This window comes from Macadamia integrifolia, chromosome 7 (assembly GCF_013358625.1).
Source record: "Macadamia integrifolia cultivar HAES 741 chromosome 7, SCU_Mint_v3, whole genome shotgun sequence".
Classification (NCBI taxonomy): domain Eukaryota; kingdom Viridiplantae; phylum Streptophyta; class Magnoliopsida; order Proteales; family Proteaceae; genus Macadamia; species Macadamia integrifolia.
Window position 1 is genome coordinate 21,486,485 of NC_056563.1, and position 5,891 is coordinate 21,492,375.

The window sequence follows — 5,891 nt, forward strand, 5'->3', positions numbered from 1 at the left end:
CGTGCGGTCGTTCTTACTTAATTGCAATCCTTTATATTTCCAGTGATTTTTTTTTTTTCCTTAAAAACTCCAGTGATTGTCTTAATCGATGACAAAGGATAAGATCTAAAACTATATTAGGGCCCTTAAAAAAATAATTAATTAATGCGAAAACCATTTTGAGTTTATCTTTTTTTGGTAGGAATTTTGAGTTTATCCATAAGGGGGTGTTTGGTTCGGTAAATCTTTGGGATGACATTCTTTAAAATGATAATTCTTAATTTTTGGAGTTGTTTGATTCCACTAGGATGACTCTCATAAGTGAGCACCCTACTTCCCATTAATGACCATATTGCAAATGATGTGTTCCAAATCTGAGTTTACCTCAACACTGAAACTCATATTTGAACAACATTTTTAATACCTAGTATAAAAGGAGAAAGCGGAAAGAAGTTCTCTATGGAAGCCAATATCTCAACCCGCGAGAAACATGTACTAGTTTCAAGGCAACCAAACGATTTTTCAGAAAGAAACATAATTCAGAAGAATGTCTATCAAAAGATTGACATTCATATCCGATACATACACCATTTGATTTACCGAACCAAATACACCCTAAAGGTATCAACTTACGCACACGTCACGTGATTATAAGATTGTAACCAGTCTTCTTAAAATACTACTCCAACCTTGGTCCCAAAATTCAATCCATGCTCAATTCAATTTTACCATACTAATCTAGCTCATGTCAATCCAATTCAAACCAATTTAACCCTAATTGATTCTAATTGGGTCAGGTTTGTCCTAATTAACCCTTATTTTTGTTAAGATTGGACTAATTTTGATTGACCTTACCACTTGTGTCCTATGCATTAAAAAATAAAATAAAATAAAATAATTAATACACAATTAAAATTATGAAGTATAACATAATAATAGATGTTCAAGATACTTGATCATATTCTACCAAAAAAAAAAGATAATTGATCATAAGAATCAATTACCCAAATTTCATTATTCTGAATAAAAGGATAGGATGAGAGCCTTAAATTATATTGTATAAATCATAATCAAAATAAGGGTTGACCCAACCCTAACCCACCCTCATGGTCAAAAATCTTAGTCTCATGCCTTATTTGGGCTCAAGATGGGTTTGGGCCATCAAAGCCAAACTTACACCCAACTCAATAAAATAGGGTTTAAGTTCATGAAATCGATCCTCATTTCACGGAATCAATATAAGGATCAGAGAGACATGATACCTACTTGATTCGGATCAATTTTGATTGGACAAAATACTCGTGGTTGCATTTGAAAAACTAGGCCTTTTTTTTATAATTTTTTGACCTTTTGTCTGTATCAAACTGATTCAATCCGATTCCTTAACCATGCAGTATACAGTAAGGGCAACAGATCACTACTAGGTCAAGTAATCTCTACATGCACCAGCAAGCCAATGAGAAGCGCACAGAGGAGCATCAATAAGAATGGAATTTTATGATTTTACAGGGGTAGGACAATAATTTCGCACCCTCTAACCTAGTAGCATTCTTTTTCCCATTAAAACCCGTTTGTTCCATCGAAGGAATAAAAGAGGTCGAAAACATGTGAGGGGTAGACCCACATGTTTTGTGTTGAGTTGATAAGGAAAGGAGATAATGGAATATGTAACTAATTTTTTAGCGATACCGAATTATATGGGAAATACAAGAAAAGGAGGTGGGGACACGAAAAAATCATTTGCAGTGAGCCGACAGTGAGCATCCAATGATTAGGATGCATGTTGGGTCACACCTAGTCGTTAGATCCTCATTGCCACTCATTGCTCATAGCAAAGGATCCGAACTCAATGTGGAATTCTATAAAAAAATAGAGGAAATAAGAGTAGGAGAAAGATAAATAGGAGGGGAAAGCTAGAGAGAACATCTTTCCCATGAAGTTCTTCAAAAGACTTCGAAAGTGAGTGGGGTGAGAAAAACTAAGTGTCATATCAATGGACAATAATTATTACATTAAATAACTTTGTCTAGTAAATTCCTCATTTTTTTTTTTTTTTAAGAGCAACTTCATTTATTCAAACACTCATATTTGTGATAGCTTGAAAAACCAACACAAGTTTCCCACCATTTTTTCACATTTTTTGCTTTTCTTCATCTGGCTTAAAATAAAAAAACAAAGTACGTTCGCAATTATTCTAGATCCAGGCGAGCTAGGTGCTGGATTTGGATCAGGTCCTGTAAAATTTTTAATTTTGGAGTGAGGCTGCAATCAGTGCACTATGCACTTAATCCACTTGGACAGTTCCTTAGGAAAAAAAAATAGCAGTTAAAAACAGTTTGGATCTTAAAAACCCAACATGGATCAGTCACTTTGGATGAACTGGAATCAGGATTGGACTTGGCCTATTATTGAAATTGGGTTCAATCAATTTCGTTACAATTCAACAAATTTAATCATTCCAATTCCGATCCCAATCGTCTCATCCATGTTATCCTCATAAGGGGTAAGAAAAAAAAATCTCGAATCTTGATCAGATTGACCTACCTTTTCTCTACAGTTTACACTATACTGCTTCCTTACTCCATGCTTGATAGCACATTAGCATATTCTAGCAACTAGCTTAGCCTAGTGGTGGCAACTTCAATTTGAAGAGCCAACAACCATGAGAGAATGTTGTGAGATCAAACAGTCATTTGTAAGTGTGTATATGAGTAGGTGGCCATTGGACCTACTAGCGAGCAATAGAGTAACGTGAGCTACATGTCGAGAGAGTGCAAAGAAAGATGAAAACTTTGCCCCTCATTGAGCAAGTATTTTTTGTCCGAGATCTCTCCTAACACCCAGACAAAGTCCTTTATCTTTGTTAGGGTTCTCAAGAGTTCATTGTTTGGATTTTATTGTCTGCATAAGAATTTATCAGGTTTTAGGATTTCGCTTTGCTTTGGCATATGACTGAAAATGTCATTTAGAAATTAATAGAAAGTAATCCTTAACAAGGAAAAGAGATATCTCCAACCAAGATTTTAAAACTTAGGACTACTCTCAACTCTCAACTGATGCCAATCGAATTAAAACCCTAGTCCAACCCTAAGTCCCCTTATCAAACGCAGGCCCAATCCTAAGTTTACTACAGGGCTCAACCCACCCAACGCAAACCAACTCAACCTTAACTGACCCCGATTATGTTGGGTGACGTCAGCTTGGCTCTTAGTAATCCTGACAGCCCCTATTTTTATAATTTTATGGCTATGTTAGGCCGAGTTACGCTGTTTTTTTCTCGACCAAAATATGATAAACTGGGCCAGAATTAGCTCAAACCCAGCCAAGCCCAGCTTTGCCCTATCTCTGGCCTGAAAATTTGAACCATAGCCCAGCCCACAGGCTAAAAAACCTAACCAAAGCCGATAAGGCTGATAGAGGGTTTGGGCTCAGGCTCTCCGGGCCAAACTTGCACCCCTGATGAATCTATCTAAACATTTTTATTTTCATGGACGATCAAGTAGGTCTGAATGGTTTATCTTCCTCCTTTTTTTTCTATTTTCTAAATGATTTCAGCCCCCTCGCCCCTTAAATGACATGGATCTCTTTACTTTATTGAAGGAAAATACATTAAAGAAGTTATCAAGTTAATAAATCTTGCTCTAATCTTAAGAAAGTGCTATTATGGTATTCCTGATCTTAAGAAAGTGGGGTGGTCAACAGCTCAACGCCCGAGCTAAAACCCTTATATTTTGCTTGAGCACTTTGCTTTCTACAATCTCGAAACAAGTTACCAAATGGAATGAAAAAAAAAAAAAAAAAAAACCTATCTTGTTGGGTAGAAAATTTTCAGAGACAGATTATGTGAAAAGACAATACTACCCCCATGTGTCAAGATACTGAAGATTTCGATGCTTGTTTTCTGACTGATCTCACGTGTTGAACCACTCCCAAAGAAGAAAGATCTAGAGTGTTCCGCAAGTTGAACTACTACCTAGTCTATGTGCCGCTCCTAATAGAAAATACACCCTAGGCTTGGGGCATAGAAAATTTTCAGAGACAGATTATGTGAAAAGACAAGACTACCCCCATGTGCCAAGATACTGAAGATTTCGATACTTGTTCTCTCACTAATCTCACGTGTTGAACCACTCCCAAAGAAGAAAGATCTAGAGTGTTCTGCAAGCTGAACTACTACGTAGTCTATGTGCCTCTCCTAATAGAAAATACACCCTAGGCTTGGGGCAAGAGTGAAGAACATCCAACAAAAGTGATAACAACTGAAAATCAAGTGAAAGATAGCACCACCATGTTGGTTGCTCTTGACCAATGCTTTGATTTACTAACTAGAGTTATGGAAATACAATCCCCATTGAAATATTTAGGTGTGTAGTTAAAGGCACTAAAATTAAACATCTAAGGAGGGAAAAAAAATTTATTTTTAACCATGGAAAAATAAGCCTAGAAGACAGCGTGGCCCCTACGCCTAAACACAGTGGAAAGTAAAATAATCACCCCACCTCTCATGGAAGGAAGAAATTCTGCCTTGATTGTTCCTTCTACTAGAGTTCTCATTGTCCCCATGTTTGTGTAGTTATCAAACTACCTTTTAGAGAATCCAGATCTTCCTTTCAATTATTTGTCCTTTCCTTTTTCAAAATTACAAAAAAAATCTTAATTTGTGAAAGCAAAGAGCTATTGAAGCATGGTTTTTGTGGTGGATGGATGAGAATGTTGTTAAAATTGATGTTTTCAGATCATACTTTCATACCAAATATTGGAAAGACTTATCTTAGAATGTTTGTTGAGATGTAGAAAGTAATAAATTTATAATATAATTCTTTTACCCGTTACTTGTGACTTTAGATATCTTTATATACCTTTAGATCATCTCCACTTAATGCTTTAAGATTTTCTATTAAATCTACTATCATGGTATTAAAACAAGATCCGTTTGAAAGTTCTAGCACTTGAGATACATTGATCAAACACATCCAGCAATTGTTAAAATTTTAAGACTGGAAATAAAAACTACTTGGATTACTAAGGCTTATCCAAAATAAAAAATAAAAATAAAAAAAATCTTTATATAGACTAGGGGTGTCATCAGTTGGGTCAGGTCAAGTCAGTCTCGGTCGGGCTTAATCGGATCTGACGATGTGAAATCCTTGCACCGTGAACACCCGTTTACTTAAACGGGCCTGGGTTTGGGGCACATGGTACGGTTTGTAATTAGACTGGTCAGTGTCGGGCTTTAATCGGGTTATCTCAAATGGGCCTTAAATGGGCTATGAACCTATTTAATTCTAAACGAGCCTATCTTAAAATCATTTTTTAAGCAAATTAAACTACTAGCTTTACAATTTAAGCATTTTTCTTAGAATTTAAGAAAATAAGATTCTTAGAAAAGGTATTTACAATTTAAGAATTACTCATAATTTGTAGTATTAGTGGTAGAATAGGTATTTACAATTCAAGTATTTTTCTAAAGGGGGTTGGGTGGTTGGGCTAAGTGAGTCGGTTCTAACAGGGTACTTAAGTGAATCAGGCTGGTCGGGTGCCCGACGGGCTACTACTCTGCAGCGTAAATGCCCGTTTAATAAACTGGCTGGACTTAAACCCAACACATTTATTAAACAGGCCGATTTAAGTTGGGCCTTAAATTAATCGGACTGAATCGGACCTATCAGTGTGGGCTCAAGATTGACACCCCTAATATAGACAGTTAGATGTGAGTTGTGGGAGCAGCATTGGAAATATTTATTTATTTATATATTTTTTCTGGGATAAAAACACTGGGACTTTTGTCTTTGGACAAGTCTTCTAATAAAGGGGAATGGAGTGTGTGTGCGTCCTTGATTCATTATGTCCTCTTATGTCGTCATGAGGGGAAACTACACACATTTATATATTTCTTTTCTGTCTCCAAAGCT